Genomic DNA, 18,712 nt, shown 5'->3' with positions numbered 1-18,712 from the left:
GACTGTGGCGGCTTGATGACTTGGTCAGCGTAGGTCCCAAACTACAGATGTTGTCTGGTGTTCCTGGTCTGCAGTGGTTAGTACTGACCCAAGGTTGTCTATGTTGTCTATGTGGTCATGGATATCTGTGGATACGTGATGATGAAGATAATCTACGGTCAATGAAAGTTTGAAATGTCAGTTCATACTTTGTAGAGATCTCATTTAGTTGGAGTCTTTGTTGCTATGTTTCAGAGAATGTACATTGCTGTCTGTGAAAGGAAGCATTCAGTGGTGATATTGAGTGGGGAGAATGTTGCATGACCTTAAAGAAATGAAGTGTGATTTGTTGTCAGGATTGTAGTTTTCACTTGTTGTGGTAGGTTTTTCACCGAACGCCGGATAAACGAGTGCCATTCCTGACAGTAGAACTATGAAAGCAAAGAGGCTCACAGAAGATGCACAGTGAGCTGTCAAATGACACAAGTGTCACCCTATTGCTGCATTGACTCCTGTGTACACAGTGTTAGGCATGTGGTCATAATGTTACAGTTGATTGGCGCATAGCAACGACAGCGAGGCAGCGTTGAAATAGTGGACCCAAACCAGTTTCTGACAGTTTTACTTTGGGGCTGTGCAGTTGTGGAACACTGAGATGTTAAGTGTCAGAGGTCACGTGCCGTGTCTGTTCAGGAGAGAGAGAAAGGAATCCACGAACCCATATGTGTGAAGTTCACAGAAGATACCATGCTCGCCATCGTAGACAGCACCTGTATAGTGGTGAGTTGTTTCCCGGTCAGGTTTGTTACCAATATTTTTTGTAGTAGCAGTTACTATGCACCCATGTGGGAAATGTTTGACTTCTTTCTTGTATGTGTTTCTGCAGTGTGTGTAGTGAAAGAGGGCTGAATGTAAGAGTTCAAGATACACATATTTGGAGTTGAAAATATTGGGTTCAATGAAGGCATCATAGTAAAATGCAGTAGTAGTAGTAGTAGTAGTAGTAGTAGTAGTCATTGTCCACACATAATGTCAATGATATTTACTGGCAAAGTGAGTGTCACTTTCTTCCCTTCATTAGTCTTAGTGTGTAGAATCTGGTTGTGTGCTGGTTCTGAGGGAGCCACTCGGTGATATAGCCTTCAGTCTTTGTTTTGGCTGTGTCCTGACCCTCAAATAGTCTGCAGCAGGAGGAAGAGCAATGAAGTGAGGAACTTGATGGTAAGGCTAAGTACGTGTGACGTTGAAAGCCATTGTCATTTGTGTTTGGTTGTGTTGGTGTAAGGTTGAATTATTTCGTGTGAAATCTCTAAATGGCCTCGCCCCACCTTACCTCACTGAAGTTCCGCACCCTTACAGTCCTGGCTGCTCACTTAGATTAGCTGACCTTCTGCTTCTTGATAGATAGATAGATAGAAAGAAAGAAAGAAATACTTTATTCATCCCAAACTGGGAAATTCCGCTGTTGCAGCAGCAAATTACAGGCACTCAACATAAACATAAATCTCACAAGGAAAAGAAAACAATATAAGAAATTATGGAAGAAAAGATAGAGGATTATAGAAATTATATACCAAAAACTATATACAATGTGAGTGAGCAGACAATATACAATAAGTGTGCCAAAAATGTAAATGATGTGCAGAAGGTGTGGAGGGTGCTCTTTGTGGGTGTCTGTATTGCTGCCATGAGGTTGTGGCTCAATTTGTCTTTGTATACAAGAGAGCTCCTACATTATCCATGTAGCAGGTGAGAGTTAAAACCAATGTCTATCCTGCAGTCTTTAGACCGGTGTGACTGACAGATTTATGAATTGATGTGTAGAATGTTTTGTTGATATTATTATGAGTCATTATTTGTTATTTATGTGTTTTATGTGCACTTGATTTATGTGTTGGTTTTGGTGTATGGCACTTTGTGTCAGTTGTTGCTGTTGTTAAAGTGCGTTATAAATAAAAGTGTTCTGAACAGTATTATTACCATTTGTCCTGTTTAGCAGAGGTGAAGCAGAAGGAGATGATCAGGAAAAGGTGAGTAACAAGGCAAGGTTTTAATTGGTGTAGTTCTGTTTGTATCCAAAATGGTAGTGTTGGCAAGAAACCTTTAGATGAATGTGAATGAATGTGAGTAATGTGTCTTCAGTTGTTGTTGTAGTAGGGTTGTGGCTGAAGGGGACACGACAGGTTAGATGGTCATGGTGTGGAGCCACTGGATCATCAGTTTCAAGTGCCAAGGAAAGTGAGTCAAAATTGAATTAATATTGGTGTTTGTTGAAAACAGCATTTTTAGACAGCATGGCAGAGAAGTGTTGTTTGCGTAGAGATTATTAATTGAGTAATGTAAGTGTTCTTCATGTATTAATTGAAATAGTGGTATAAGTTGTGTAATGTTATGAAATGAGTATTGCTAAGTGGAGTTGTAATACAAGTTGAGCTGTATTAGTGATTTAATCTAAGTAGTGTTTTAAGTGCAGTGTTGGTAATGCAATGAGGTGGTGAGAGAAATCAAAAGTGTGTTGCTCGGTATGCTGCTTGGAGCACAGTGTGTTGTGTTATGATCCTAGAAATAGCTTCCTACTGGTGGTGTGATAGGTAGAGCGGGTGGCAATAGTCATAGAAACACAAGGCATAGCTTCAAGTCCCACAGTCTGCCAGATGGTAATTGTTGAAAGAAAGAGTAGTTGAGGTAGAACAGTGATGAGGATTGTTTCCATGTGAGAAGTGGTACCTGGATGAAAATGATGTGTAAGATGCAATACTATGGCTGTGATGCATTATGAAACACAAGCGTACCATATTTTGTAGACTATAAGTGACACTTCCTTTAGTTCTGTTGGTTGTCATGGGAGGTAGGTAATGAAGTGGCTGCATTCAGAAAGTATTCAGAGCCACCTCATGGTTTTTCAACGTTATGTTGCAGTGTGATACTGCAGTTGTGTAAAACAATGTTTTTGTAGTTAATGTACAGTGAGTAGCCTGTAATAACCAAGTGAAAGCAGAAGTTTAGAAATGTTAGTTGTTAAATGAAAATAAAGTAGTATTCAGGGCCTTTGCATCAACACATGGGAATTGGCCATGGGCGAGCATGTGGACGAAGTGTGACGTGTCTGCGTTTGGCAAAGCGTGCCGTCATTGGTGAAGTGAGCCGAGTGTAGCATAAATGCGGTCGAGCTCGGTAAGGAGGAGGAACGTGAATATATGTGACAGTGGTTTTGAAGGATGAAGAGCTCGTAGCGATGAACAAAACAAGCGTCGTAGATGTGATGATGTTGCAACAGTACTAATGTGTACAGTATTTGGAGGAGTCTAAGTTTCGCTGTTAGTATTGCTGTGGCTTGTTCTGTGAGCTGTGTATGTAGCCATTGTGTGAGTGGTGCAAGATGGCACTATTGGGCCAAGTGAAGAGAATAGGGTGCAGGTGAAGTAGACTGTAAAATGTGGCTACTAGTGAACATGCTGCCCAACACAAATAGGTGGATGTGAAGTGACATGTCCTCCTATTTGCGGTGGTGGTGGTGGTGTTGTTGTTGTTGTTGAGGAGAAATTGATATGGGTGAATGTGGTAATGTAGTGCTTGTTTTGGTTGTTGTGTATGGTAGTCAGTGTTGTGAATGAGGTGAGGTTTTATAAAGTAGTAGGGGAGATGTTGTTGATGTGTGGTTTGAGGGTGTTATATGTGGTACGTGAGTGAGGCAGTGGTTTTTATAGAAATAGATGAAATATGAGCGTTGCAGTCAGTAGGTCGTAGGTGTTGTCTGTGAGCAGCGGACGTGGCACAGTGTGAGTGTACACTTCAGTGAAGGAGAAGGAGCTGCTGAAATCAGAAAGTGTATATGTTCATTAGGGCAAAGAAGATCAAGGTGTCGCAGGAGAAAACATGCAGACAAAACTCTTGTCTTTCTTCCATATCCTACAAGGAAGATGGGCACATATGAATACATGCCAGGAGAGCGGGTGCGGTCGGGCCCCCGGTGGAGCCATGTCCCGCAGACCGTGCGTAAGGAGTAGACTCGGGAGACCGTGAGTCCCCGCTGTTCCCCTAGGAGAACAAATGTTTTGTGTTGTGTTGCAACATCCACCTGAAAAGTACCGTTCGCCAACACTTTGTCCCTACACAAGTGTCCTTGCTGCTGTGTAACTGCTGACCTTTCACCTCTGACCCGATTGTGTTCCTCTGTCGTTTATGTGTCTTTGCGTCTCTCACAGAGCCCCGTCTCGTAGTGACGCCACCACGTACGGGCGAGGCCGACCGCTTCGGTCAGGAGACACGGTGGCACATCCACAAACAGCTGGATGACGACGGGGGAACAGAGATCAAATGGAGGTCAGCTTTGTCAGTACACATGTGGGTGCAAGGCAACGAAATGCAGTTAGCATCTATGCAAAAGAGCATTTTAGTAGTGCAAATACAGTAGCATATGTAAGAAGTATGTAAGCAAATAAGTAAAAGTGTATATAATCTGTATGCAGAGGGGGGTTAACAGAAAGAGGGCAAATGAGGAAATGATTATAGGTGGTGCACTAAAGAAGGTATTGTATACTGTGAGAAGGAAATATGTAAGCAGTATTCAGAGAAGGAGTTATGTGCAATGAGTGCAAAGATTTCAATGTATGCAATGAGGAAGATATTGTGTCCCATGATAAATGTACCATTGTAAGTAAAGAAATAATAATCTTCAGTGCCTTCTTCACTTCATCCTTACTGAACTTTGCTACTTTCTGCTCCACAACAGTCACAGGAGGTTAATGGGCACAACGAGCGGCAGGTGCGGGCGATCAGAGGAGAGGAGCCGGAACGAGGCGAGACGGAGTTCAGCTGGGAGGAGGCGGAGCCCGGGGCCAAGGAGGGGGCGGAGGCGGCAGGAGAGCCCGGCAGAAGAGGCCAGCGGGCATAGGAGCGTCAGCTCCGTAGCGTCAGCCCCGTAGCAGCAGCGTCGTAGCGACAGCAGCCCCGTAGAGGCGTCAGCAGCCCCCGCGAGCGAAGACCCACGCGAGAAAAGACCAGCAGACAAGCTCGGACTAGACTGCTCGGACTTTGCCTGCGCCGACTTCGCCGAGCAGGCGCCGCCGAGCAGGGGCCTCCGGGGCTCCGCTGCACAGGTGACCTTCTTTGTCCACTCACTCTGCTCTCTTGCTTCCCTCTTTGTCTGCGCCTCGCCCGCTCCTTTTCCCTGTCCCCGAACCCTTCCCTCCAGCCTCTGTCTTCAACAAAGGCTTCTCGGCCTAATGTTTGCTCGTTGACTGCACCTGCCGCTTGACTGTCTGCCTGCCTGCCTGCCTGCCTGCCTGCCTGCCTGCCTGCCTGCCTGTGTCTCTGGTGCCTTCCGACCGCCCTTCCTCTGTCCTGTTATGTCCAAACCCTTGCTCCTTTCTTCGCCTACCCCTACCCCCGACGCTGAACCTCTTTCTCTGCATCTCGCCTTTCACTTTTCGCTATCGCTACACCCTTTTCATGACCCTTTTCCTTCCAACCGGGCTTCTCGGCCTAATGTTTGCTCGTTGACTGCACCTGCCGCTTGACTGTCTGCCTGCCTGCCTGCCTGCCTGTGTCTCTGGTGCCTTCCGACCGCCCTTCTTTTGTCCTGTTATGTCCAAACCCTTGCTCCTTTCTTTGCCTACCCCCGACTCTCATTTCGCCTTCTCCCTTTTACTTTGCCCCTGTAACATCTAATGCTTCACGTCACTCTTTTTCTTCCAACCAGGCTTCTTGGACTACGCGGTGGCGGCCACATGGCCTCTGCTCCACCCTCGACTTGGCCTTCCTGCTGTCCTTCTCTTTCCCTCCTTGTCACACACTCTGGCTATTTCCCCTCAAACCACCCTTCGTTTGGCCTCCGATGTCCAAACCCTTGCTCCTTTCTTTGACAACCCCTTCCCACCACCCACCTTTCTGCACATACCCCAAACGCTAACCCTCTTTCTCTACATCACACCTATTGTCAAATCCATCACTTTACCCTCTTTCTTCACACAATGCTTCTTAGCCACAGCGCCTTCTCTACCTCACCTCCATCATTTCCTACGCCTGCCACTTGCCTTGCCTACCTACGCTACTCTTCCCCCGAATATCCCACAAACCTACCACCTTGCCTAACCCTACCTCCCACTGTCAAACCCTCAACACTTCACTGACATCCCTTGCCTACTTATACCTTTCACAACTGCAACCTTAAACCCTGATCTCCACACTCCTAACCCACAACCACCCAACTCCAACTCCACAAGCACTGCACCCCTGCAATTCCATTGACATGTTTCCCTTGTATGACCAATAAAGACACTTCAAACTCAGTCTTTTGTCTGAATATATTTCTTGCAAGAAAGGAACAAACCACAACACCCCACCATCCATCACAGTCTTCCCAGTTGTTCTCCAGTTGCTTGTGGTGTCGTCAGTCTGACAGGAGCCATCTACACACATGCAAAGTAAATGCAAATACTGCTTCCACGCGTCACATCATCCAGCCTGTCGTTCTCTAATACAACTACATTCTACAACTCCATAACCTAATGCCACAGTTAACTCTCCATCCTGAACCTGCTCTCCTATGCTGGTCCCTTCCACTCACCTGGTGTCCTACAAAACCTTTCTCCCACATACTCCAGACCCACAGGCTTTACAAGTGTCCCTCACTGTCACACTATATTACATCACAAAAAACACAAACATGACATACCATTATGAAAAACAAATGAACCTCAGGGAACTCCAACATTACATATCTAAATCAAAACCTGAAAAAACAACACACTAACAAACACCACACATCAAAATCAGTACAAATGATCCCTCCTTGAAAATCGCTTATGTCTTACAAATAATACCTTCCCTATCTCTCTCACAGCTTCTCCTCCAGTCAGCCTAACTCATCTAAATAATGAAAACCGCACTACACCAACCCACTTCCAAAACATCCTTCAACACATTTCCAACCTCACACCTAACTTACCTGACTAGTGACACTACCTATCCACACTTCCCTAACTCAAACACACGCTAGTACCTAACTCCCCCATTCTACACACACTACATTGCATCAAAAAAAACGACTCATGTTACATACTTGACATTTTTATTCTTCCTCAGGAAAATATCACATCAAACACAAACCATACCAACTACAAAAACACAACAACACACACACACACACATTCTTAAAACATGATTACATTTCTTCTAATCCCACCCAACATGACCAACACACAAATACTGCCACACCACAGAAACTCCCATTCACATACAACCACTTTCAAATGCACTCAAAAACATTCCTTCCACACAACATACCATGACCCTAAACCAAACTGTTCCCACCAATCCAAACCCTGAAACGACTTCAGATTCACTGAAACATTGTACCTGGCCTAAACACACAAGTCCAGACTTCACTATACTCACTCCACTACCACCTCCACCACTTCCAAAATTCCTCCATAAAACACAAACACAAAACCTCCAAACACACCACACCAAAACAATAGACAACATGCAAACCAAAACCCAAACATACACTACACTGCTCCACCTCCTCAACAACACTTGGCAGAAAAACAAGACACACATTCATAACATACATACACCAAAGCACAGCAAACAACAAACAAAGATTACTCCAGATCCTTGGACCACATTTTCCCTGACCTCTACACCATCACAACCACCTCCAAGTCTCCAATCCACACAAAAACAAACATCCTCATTACCAAAAACCAACATTACAACAGCTAGGTTACACTCTTCTGAGAATCTCTTCTTAGACAAACACACAACACCATCTCCAAATGACTACAAATGACATCACCATATGAAGACTGAAACACACAATCACACAAGACAGACCATAGAAAAACACATAATTACATTACACTCTCACATATTACAATAAATTCTCATTTCAACCACATACTGCAGTAACACATCAAACACCACACACTACACTACACTAAAAGACCATTTCAACCACATACTACACTAAAATGTAACATGTCCACTATTGAGCCACAAACTATAACATGTCCACTATTGAGACACCTACTATACTATGACCACTTTTGAGACACCTACTATACTATGACCACTTTTGAGACACCTACTACACTATGACCACTTTTGAGACACCTACTACACTATGACCACTTTTGAGACACCTACTATACTATGACCACTTTTGAGACACCTACTACACTATGACCATTTTTGAGCCACAAACTATAACATGTCCACTATTGAGACACCTACTATACTATGACCACTTTTGAGACACCTACTACACTATGACCACTTTTGAGACACCTACTACACTATGACCATTTTTGAGCCACAAACTATAACATGTCCACTATTGAGACACCTACTATACTATGACCACTTTTGAGACACCTACTATAACATGACCACTTTTGAGACACCTACTACACTATGATCATTTTTGAGCCACAAACAATAACATGACCACTTTTGAGACACCTACTATAACATGACCACTTTTGAGACACCTACTACACTATGACCATTTTTGAGCCACAAACTATAACATGTCCACCTTTGAGACACCTACTACACTATGACAAGTTTTGAGCCACAAACTATAACATGTCCACCTTTGAGACACCTACTATACTATGACCACTTTTGAGCCACAAACTATAACATGTCCACCTTTGAGACACCTACTACACTATGACCATTTTTGAGCCACAAACTATAACATGTCCACCTTTGAGACACCTACTATACTATGACCACTTTTGAGACACCTACTATACTATGACCACTTTTGAGACACCTACTACACTATGACCACTTTTGAGACACCTACTACACTATGACCATTTTTGAGCCACAAACTATAACATGTCCACTATTGAGACACCTACTATACTATGACCACTTTTGAGACACCTACTATAACATGACCACTTTTGAGACACCTACTACACTATGATCATTTTTGAGCCACAAACAATAACATGACCACTTTTGAGACACCTACTATAACATGACCACTTTTGAGACACCTACTACACTATGACCATTTTTGAGCCACAAACTATAACATGTCCACCTTTGAGACACCTACTACACTATGACAAGTTTTGAGCCACAAACTATAACATGTCCACCTTTGAGACACCTACTATACTATGACCACTTTTGAGCCACAAACTATAACATGTCCACCTTTGAGACACCTACTACACTATGACCATTTTTGAGCCACAAACTATAACATGTCCACTATTGAGACACCTACTATACTATGACCACTTTTGAGACACCTACTATACTATGAACACTTTTGAGACACCTACTACACTATGACCACTTTTGAGACACCTACTACACTATGATCATTTTTGAGCCACAAACAATAACATGACCACTTTTGAGACACCTACTATACTATGACCATTTTTGAGCCACAAACTATAACATGTCCACCTTTGAGACACCTACTACACTATGACAAGTTTTGAGCCACAAACTATAACATGTCCACCTTTGAGACACCTACTATACTATGACCACTTTTGAGACACCTACTATACTATGACCACTTTTGAGACACCTACTACACTATGACCACTTTTGAGACACCTACTACACTATGACCATTTTTGAGCCACAAACTATAACATGTCCACTATTGAGACACCTACTATACTATGACCACTTTTGAGACACCTACTATAACATGTCCACTATTGAGACACCTACTACACTATGACCATTTTTGAGCCACAAACTATAACATGTCCACCTTTGAGACACCTACTACACTATGACCACTTTTGAGACACCTACTACACTATGACCATTTTTGAGCCACAAACTATAACATGTCCACTATTGAGACACCTACTATACTATGACCACTTTTGAGACATCTACTATACTATGAACACTTTTGAGACACCTACTACACTATGACCACTTTTGAGACACCTACTACACTATGACCACTTTTGAGACACCTACTACACTATGATCATTTTTGAGCCACAAACAATAACATGACCACTTTTGAGACACCTACTATACTATGACCATTTTTGAGCCACAAACTATAACATGTCCACCTTTGAGACACCTACTACACTATGACCACTTTTGAGACACCTACTACACTATGACCATTTTTGAGCCACAAACTATAACATGTCCACCTTTGAGACACCTACTACACTATGACAAGTTTTGAGCCACAAACTATAACATGTCCACCTTTGAGACACCTACTATACTATGACCACTTTTGAGACACCTACTATACTATGACCACTTTTGAGACACCTACTATACTATGACCACTTTTGAGACACCTACTACACTATGACCACTTTTGAGACACCTACTACACTATGATCATTTTTGAGCCACAAACAATAACATGACCACTTTTGAGACACCTACTATACTATGACCACTTTTGAGACACCTACTATACTATGACCATTTTTGAGCCACAAACTATAACATGTCCACCTTTGAGACACCTACTACACTATGACAAGTTTTGAGCCACAAACTATAACATGTCCACCTTTGAGACACCTACTATACTATGACCACTTTTGAGACACCTACTATACTATGACCACTTTTGAGACACCTACTACACTATGACCACTTTTGAGACACCTACTACACTATGACCATTTTTGAGCCACAAACTATAACATGTCCACTATTGAGACACCTACTATACTATGACCACTTTTGAGACACCTACTACACTATGATCATTTTTGAGCCACAAACAATAACATGACCACTTTTGAGACACCTACTATAACATGACCACTTTTGAGACACCTACTACACTATGACCATTTTTGAGCCACAAACTATAACATGTCCACCTTTGAGACACCTACTACACTATGACAAGTTTTGAGCCACAAACTATAACATGTCCACCTTTGAGACACCTACTATACTATGACCACTTTTGAGCCACAAACTATAACATGTCCACCTTTGAGACACCTACTACACTATGACCATTTTTGAGCCACAAACTATAACATGTCCACTATTGAGACACCTACTATACTATGACCACTTTTGAGACACCTACTATACTATGAACACTTTTGAGACACCTACTACACTATGACCACTTTTGAGACACCTACTACACTATGATCATTTTTGAGCCACAAACAATAACATGACCACTTTTGAGACACCTACTATACTATGACCATTTTTGAGCCACAAACTATAACATGTCCACCTTTGAGACACCTACTACACTATGACAAGTTTTGAGCCACAAACTATAACATGTCCACCTTTGAGACACCTACTATACTATGACCACTTTTGAGACACCTACTACACTATGACCACTTTTGAGACACCTACTACACTATGACCACTTTTGAGACACCTACTACACTATGACCATTTTTGAGCCACAAACTATAACATGTCCACTATTGAGACACCTACTATACTATGACCACTTTTGAGACACCTACTATAACATGTCCACTATTGGGACACCTACTACACTATGACCATTTTTGAGCCACAAACTATAACATGTCCACCTTTGAGACACCTTCTACACTATGACAAGTTTTGAGCCACAAACTATAACATGTCCACCTTTGAGACACCTACTATACTATGACCACTTTTGAGCCACAAACTATAACATGTCCACCTTTGAGACACCTACTACACTATGACAAGTTTTGAGCCACAAACTATAACATGTCCACCTTTGAGACACCTACTACACTATGACCACTTTTGAGACACCTACTACACTATGACCACTTTTGAGACACCTACTACACTATGATCATTTTTGAGCCACAAACAATAACATGACCACTTTTGAGACACCTACTATACTATGACCACTTTTGAGACACCTACTATAACATGTCCACTTTTGAGACACCTACTATACTATGACCATTTTTGAGCCACAAACTATAACATGTCCACCTTTGAGACACCTACTACACTATGACAAGTTTTGAGCCACAAACTATAACATGTCCACCTTTGAGACACCTACTATACTATGACCACTTTTGAGACACCTACTATACTATGACCACTTTTGAGACACCTACTATACTATGACCACTTTTGAGACACCTACTACACTATGACCACTTTTGAGACACCTACTACACTATGACCATTTTTGAGCCACAAACTATAACATGTCCACTATTGAGACACCTACTATACTATGACCACTTTTGAGACACCTACTATAACATGTCCACTATTGAGACACCTACTACACTATGACCATTTTTGAGCCACAAACTATAACATGTCCACCTTTGAGACACCTACTACACTATGACAAGTTTTGAGCCACAAACTATAACATGTCCACCTTTGAGACACCTACTATACTATGACCACTTTTGAGACACCTACTACACTATGACCACTTTTGAGACACCTACTACACTATGACCATTTTTGAGCCACAAACTATAACATGTCCACTATTGAGACACCTACTATACTATGACCACTTTTGAGACACCTACTATACTATGAACACTTTTGAGACACCTACTACACTATGACCACTTTTGAGACACCTACTACACTATGACCACTTTTGAGACACCTACTACACTATGACCATTTTTGAGCCACAAACTATAACATGTCCACTATTGAGACACCTACTATACTATGACCACTTTTGAGCCACAAACTATAACATGTCCACTATTGAGACACCTACTATACTATGACCACTTTTGAGACACCTACTATACTATGACCACTTTTGAGACACCTACTACACTATGACCACTTTTGAGACACCTACTACACTATGACCATTTTTGAGCCACAAACTATAACATGACCACTTTTGAGACACCTACTATACTATGACCACTTTTGAGACACCTACTATACTATGACCATTTTTGAGCCACAAACTATAACATGTCCACCTTTGAGACACCTACTACACTATGACAAGTTTTGAGCCACAAACTATAACATGTCCACCTTTGAGACACCTACTACACTATGACCACTTTTGAGACACCTACTACACTATGACCACTTTTGAGACACCTACTACACTATGACCATTTTTGAGCCACAAACTATAACATGTCCACTATTGAGACACCTACTATACTATGACCACTTTTGAGACATCTACTATACTATGAACACTTTTGAGACACCTACTACACTATGACCACTTTTGAGACACCTACTACACTATGACCATTTTTGAGCCACAAACTATAACATGTCCACTATTGAGACACCTACTATACTATGACCACTTTTGAGACACCTACTACACTATGACCATTTTTGAGCCACAAACTATAACATGTCCACTATTGAGACACCTACTATACTATGACCACTTTTGAGACACCTACTATACTATGACCACTTTTGAGACACCTACTACACTATGATCATTTTTGAGCCACAAACAATAACATGACCACTTTTGAGACACCTACTATACTATGACCACTTTTGAGACACCTACTATACTATGACCATTTTTGAGCCACAAACTATAACATGTCCACCTTTGAGACACCTACTACACTATGACAAGTTTTGAGCCACAAACTATAACATGTCCACTATTGAGACACCTACTATACTATGACCACTTTTGAGACACCTACTATACTATGACCACTTTTGAGACACCTACTACACTATGACCATTTTTGAGCCACAAACTATAACATGTCCACTTTTGAGACACCTACTACACTATGACCACTTTTGAGACACCTACTACACTATGACCATTTTTGAGCCACAAACTATAACATGTCCACTATTGAGACACCTACTACACTATGACCACTTTTGAGACACCTACTACACTATGACCATTTTTGAGCCACAAACTATAACATGTCCACTATTGAGACACCTACTATACTATGACCACTTTTGAGCCACAAACTATAACATGTCCACTATTGAGACACCTACTATACTATGACCACTTTTGAGACACCTACTACACTATGACCATTTTTGAGCCACAAACTATAACATGACCACTTTTGAGACACCTACTATACTATGACCACTTTTGAGACACCTACTATACTATGACCATTTTTGAGCCACAAACTATAACATGTCCACCTTTGAGACACCTACTACACTATGACCACTTTTGAGACACCTACTACACTATGACCACTTTTGAGACACCTACTACACTATGACCATTTTTGAGCCACAAACTATAACATGTCCACCTTTGAGACACCTACTATACTATGACCACTTTTGAGACACCTACTATACTATGACCACTTTTGAGACACCTACTATAACATGTCCACTTTTGAGACACCTACTATACTATGACCATTTTTGAGCCACAAACTATAACATGTCCACCTTTGAGACACCTACTATACTATGACCATTTTTGAGCCACAAACTATAACATGTCCACCTTTGAGACACCTACTACACTATGACAAGTTTTGAGCCACAAACTATAACATGTCCACCTTTGAGACACCTACTCTACTATGACCACTTTTGAGACACCTACTATACTATGACCACTTTTGAGACACCTACTACACTATGACCACTTTTGAGCCACAAACTATAACATGTCCACTATTGAGACACCTACTATACTATGACCACTTTTGAGACACCTACTACACTATGACAAGTTTTGAGCCACAAACTATAACATGTCCACCTTTGAGACACCTACTATACTATGACCACTTTTGAGCCACAAACTATAACATGTCCACCTTTGAGACACCTACTATATGGGCACCATTTCAACCACATACAACAGTCACACCATTTTCATCATATTTTACATTAAAGCATCTTTTTCACCACTTATTTTTGATAAACATACAAGACATGCTTCATACAGCGCTAATCAAAATCATTCCATCCATGTCTTCACAGACGGTACAAACAGCCAATGACGATGATAATAGCACCACGCCAAATCAAGCGTGGCTAATGACAACTTGGAGCACACTGGTCACGTTAAATTCACATGCACATCACACAATATAGGAGTAGCCTCCATACCCGACATTCTGGGCGGGCTTGAGGAGGCCGTGCCCACCCACATTGATTGCTGGGCCCCTCCATCTCATAGGCACAGCAGGCCTCCAAATTCCTTCCATTTCACTCACACATTCAGCCCAAATTAAGACAGTCTCACCTCTATATATATTTGGTAGCACATGTGCGATTGTAAATAAATGTCATTGTTCGACTGATTTCTCTGGCTGCAGAGCGGCACAGGCAGCTCTACTGCGTGGCACACAGAAAACACCTTAATCACACAACACACTGCTCATCACAGTGTTCAAGTGTGTCACACCAAGAGGATGTTTCCCATAGTGACATACCAAGCTCTATACTTCCAATATATGACCTATGCTTCACTGTTTAATCAACAAAACCGTAGATGACATAACATATAACTGAAAAATACTGCTTCGGTAACTCATATTATACCTTTGGGCCCTGGCAGAGGTTGTCTACAGAATGAAAATAACAATCCACCTGTTGCCCTGTCTGTCATTGGTCCCAGGCCCAGGTCAGCAGGGGAGAGAGGCAGAGGTGTCTGGCAGCGTGACAGAGTGAACGGTGGTCAGGAAGGGGTTCTCCGCTCCGTCATCCTCGCTGAGATGCGACACGCTGTCTGCATGGGTGCAGTGCGCTCGTGTCCACAGCGTCATGCATCTGGGACTTGCTGTCCCATGCAGTCGTCAACTTCTTCAGGCCTCCATGTGCTGTGGACACAGATACATGTATGATCAAAACAGAGATGACTTTACGTGCTTTAGGTTTGATATGAGCTAACTAGAGTGGTCCAGTACACCCAGAAACAGAAACACTTTTAGTATGAAGGTCTCACCTTAGAGAATTGGAACATTCTCTTTCCAATTTTCCTCTGAATCCTCCGACTCTCATCTGTGAATACTATATTTTACCTTTACACAACTATCCAAGACAAAATAAAGTCTGGACATAGGGTTTCATTCACTTTAATAACTGATGTTTCTAAACAAAAAAAAAAAAGCATCCCAGTAACAATGGCAATCTCATGAAACTTTTACCATAAACTACAACACGCTCAGATCTTTGTTGCACATGTACCTGAGCAGTGAGGTGACCTTCACCCATGTCTCCACACAGAATCTGCAAGGTCCGATGCTGCCTCACAGAGGAACAAAAGCTTCGTATGGAATACTGGACATCCTGGTCACAAACTGACGGCGCAGAGGAGATGAGAAACACAGGAGACACGTAAAATACAAAACAACCTTAACATTTAATAACTAACAAGTAATAAACACAAACTCTCACACACCAACCTGCCATACACCACCTGCATCCAAATCAGCAACTATTGCACTGTACATATACTGTGATTAACTATTGCACAAATACTTGGATTGCTGCTAAGGTATCACTCAAACTACAATGAGGAAAATGTGTGTGATTGCTAAACACAAGCAGCTATACCACTTGAAGCTACTGCAGTCCACATGATGGCACTGTAGGGATCATGTCATGGTATTTTAAGCACTTCATCATAACATAGCTGCAAACCAACTTTGATGTCTTCACATTCACTAAATGTTGAGATCAGCTTTTTAAAGACACCCACATCATTTTTTCTACTCTCCAGCAGGTGGCACTATGATATCAGGCTTCAATATGGTTTACACCCACTCATGTTTGCAGCAGTACACATGGCTCTAGATTTAACTGTTGTAGTTACATAAGTAGCGACATGAGGGCGTGACAGCTGTAATTTCTTAATATGTTTAGCACATCTGCACAGGCTACAAGTGTACCACATTTCACAAATGTGCCCATTATAGTTCTTGACATATAAAGGTGAAAACATAACCCCTGCTTCTAGCACTCCCTAGTGGTCAATTTCTATTAAACTCAACAGCGTTGCTGAGAGTAGTATCCTGCAACTACCTACCAGGCTTGACATGCCTTGCTCACTGCATTCAGGAATTATGCCAACGACATTTCAAATACCCACCCACTTGACATTAAAGGTCCAATAACCACACAAAGGTAAGGAGTTTTGGAGAGTGGGTGAAACTTTGTTTACAGGGTTGTCCAAATAGAATATGCACCAATTTGTAAGACGTTTCCATAAACTATGCAGAAAAGGGACAGGATAAAGTGTTTTACAAAAAAAATCATAATAGCAAAAAACCTAGTCAGGCAAAAGTGGCCCAATTACAAGAAGTTCAGAATCATCCAAGGAACCCAGTGAATACAATTTCTCTTCTAGCACTTACTGTTAAGAAGTTATGAAACACAATGCAAACTCTTAATTGGCCACACGATGGAGCCGTACAGTTCATTTTACTTCATCTGAAGCACTTCACTGTGGGGCAGCTCTGCACTAACTTCCTTCACTGTAGCCTTTACAGTTTCTTAGAATAGTATGTCTTTGTGAACACTCCATACACCACTATTTAAAAATCAGTCATAACACATATCAGCATGAAAATAAACAGTATACACCCCACGACCATGCTTAACTATTTCTAGTCTAAATAAAGTACAAAAGAAAATCCAATACAGTGAAAATAACGTGACTGATTACAGTTACGACACACTAAAGCTGTACCTCATAGAGGCTCCTGACAGGCTCTCGGGCTGCTGCGCTGCTCCCCTCTCTGTCCTCCACTTATATTCCAGGTCAGCTTAGTTTTCTACACAAATACGAAACATACACAGAAAATCAAAATGTTAGCCTCCTCCAGAAATATTACATTGTCAACACAGTCTTAAGTGGCCTGTGCATTTTGAAGACGCTCTTTATGCACGTGGTATAAAATATGGTTTTATGAAGCCAAGACAAAGGTTTCCTTCTCTCAGGGTCTCAGTCATAGCAGTGAAGCATCACTTGTTTTGAGTTTATATCGAACAACATCCTGCTGACAACAGTCAGTCATTGGATTGCTCATGGAGTTTATCCTCAGTGTTGCTCAGACTCTGACCTGTCCAAAGGCCACAGTGAAGGTGAGGGCCAGTGTGTCTTCTGCCTCATCCTTCATCCACTGAAGGGACCAGTTAAACTACATAGTCCAGGTCACATGGACCACATGGTGTGAAACGTAAGGGTCACTATATTTATGCATGGGTGTGTTTCTGTCCAGAACTTATCCTCACTCACTTTTTATACACATTAAACTGCACAAACAGTCTTATGAGATCATATATCCAGATATAATGGATGATTTTTCTATGTAACATTTAACAGCGTTCATCCAGTGTGGTGAGTCTACTATGGGAATTGTTTTGATTGGGGGGGGGGGGGGGCAGTAAAAGCTTAGTGTGAAGTTTGTCACTGATGAACATATTTAAAAAAATAAATAAAATGAGTGACAATTACATTTATTATTCAATGCAGCTTTTCTCAGTATATTAACACTTTTATTCAGTACCAATACATTTTCCCCCAATACCAATGTCTCATTTTAATACCAGATAAACACCCAAGCTTAAACCAGGGCTACTCAAACCATGTTCCTCTGCTTGTTTTCTCAACTATCCCTGCCCTACCTGCTGCTGATTGACCTGGATCAGGTGTGTTCAACTCATCTGAGGCTTGAAGATACCGGTTCACTTTGTCTCCCCACCCCTGATTAACACAACACACCTGACCCAGGTAATCAGCAGTTGGCAGGGCAGGGCCAGCTGG

General features: G+C 41.8%; 3 long non-coding RNA genes across 4 annotated transcripts in view; 1 reads left to right on the top strand and 2 right to left on the bottom strand.

Moving 5' to 3' along the window:
- The first annotated feature begins 3,096 nt into the window (after positions 1-3,096).
- LOC113127414 (uncharacterized) lies at positions 3,097-4,925 on the top strand. Its single transcript, XR_003295423.2, has 3 exons — positions 3,097-3,153; positions 4,185-4,302; positions 4,712-4,925. It is a non-coding gene; the product is annotated as an uncharacterized LOC113127414 (long non-coding RNA).
- Positions 4,926-15,526: 10,601 nt separating this feature from the next.
- Positions 15,527-17,704, bottom strand: LOC113127551 (uncharacterized). The gene is made up of 3 exons (XR_003295449.1): positions 17,636-17,704; positions 16,132-16,244; positions 15,527-15,764 (listed from the first exon to the last, which is right to left on the bottom strand). It is a non-coding gene; the product is annotated as an uncharacterized LOC113127551 (long non-coding RNA).
- Positions 17,705-18,474: 770 nt separating this feature from the next.
- Positions 18,475-18,712, bottom strand: part of LOC113127418 (uncharacterized) — a 1,307-nt gene continuing 1,069 nt past the window's right edge. For both annotated transcript variants that reach the window (XR_003295424.1, XR_003295425.1), the window contains exon 3: positions 18,475-18,712. This exon is cut by the window's right edge and continues 174 nt beyond it. This is a non-coding gene — a long non-coding RNA (uncharacterized LOC113127418).

The sequence above is a fragment of the Mastacembelus armatus genome, chromosome 2, assembly GCF_900324485.2.
Source record: "Mastacembelus armatus chromosome 2, fMasArm1.2, whole genome shotgun sequence".
NCBI classification, from domain to species: Eukaryota; Metazoa; Chordata; class Actinopteri; order Synbranchiformes; family Mastacembelidae; genus Mastacembelus; species Mastacembelus armatus.
Note: the sequence above shows the minus strand (reverse complement) of the source record. Positions and strands in the feature narration are given on the sequence as shown.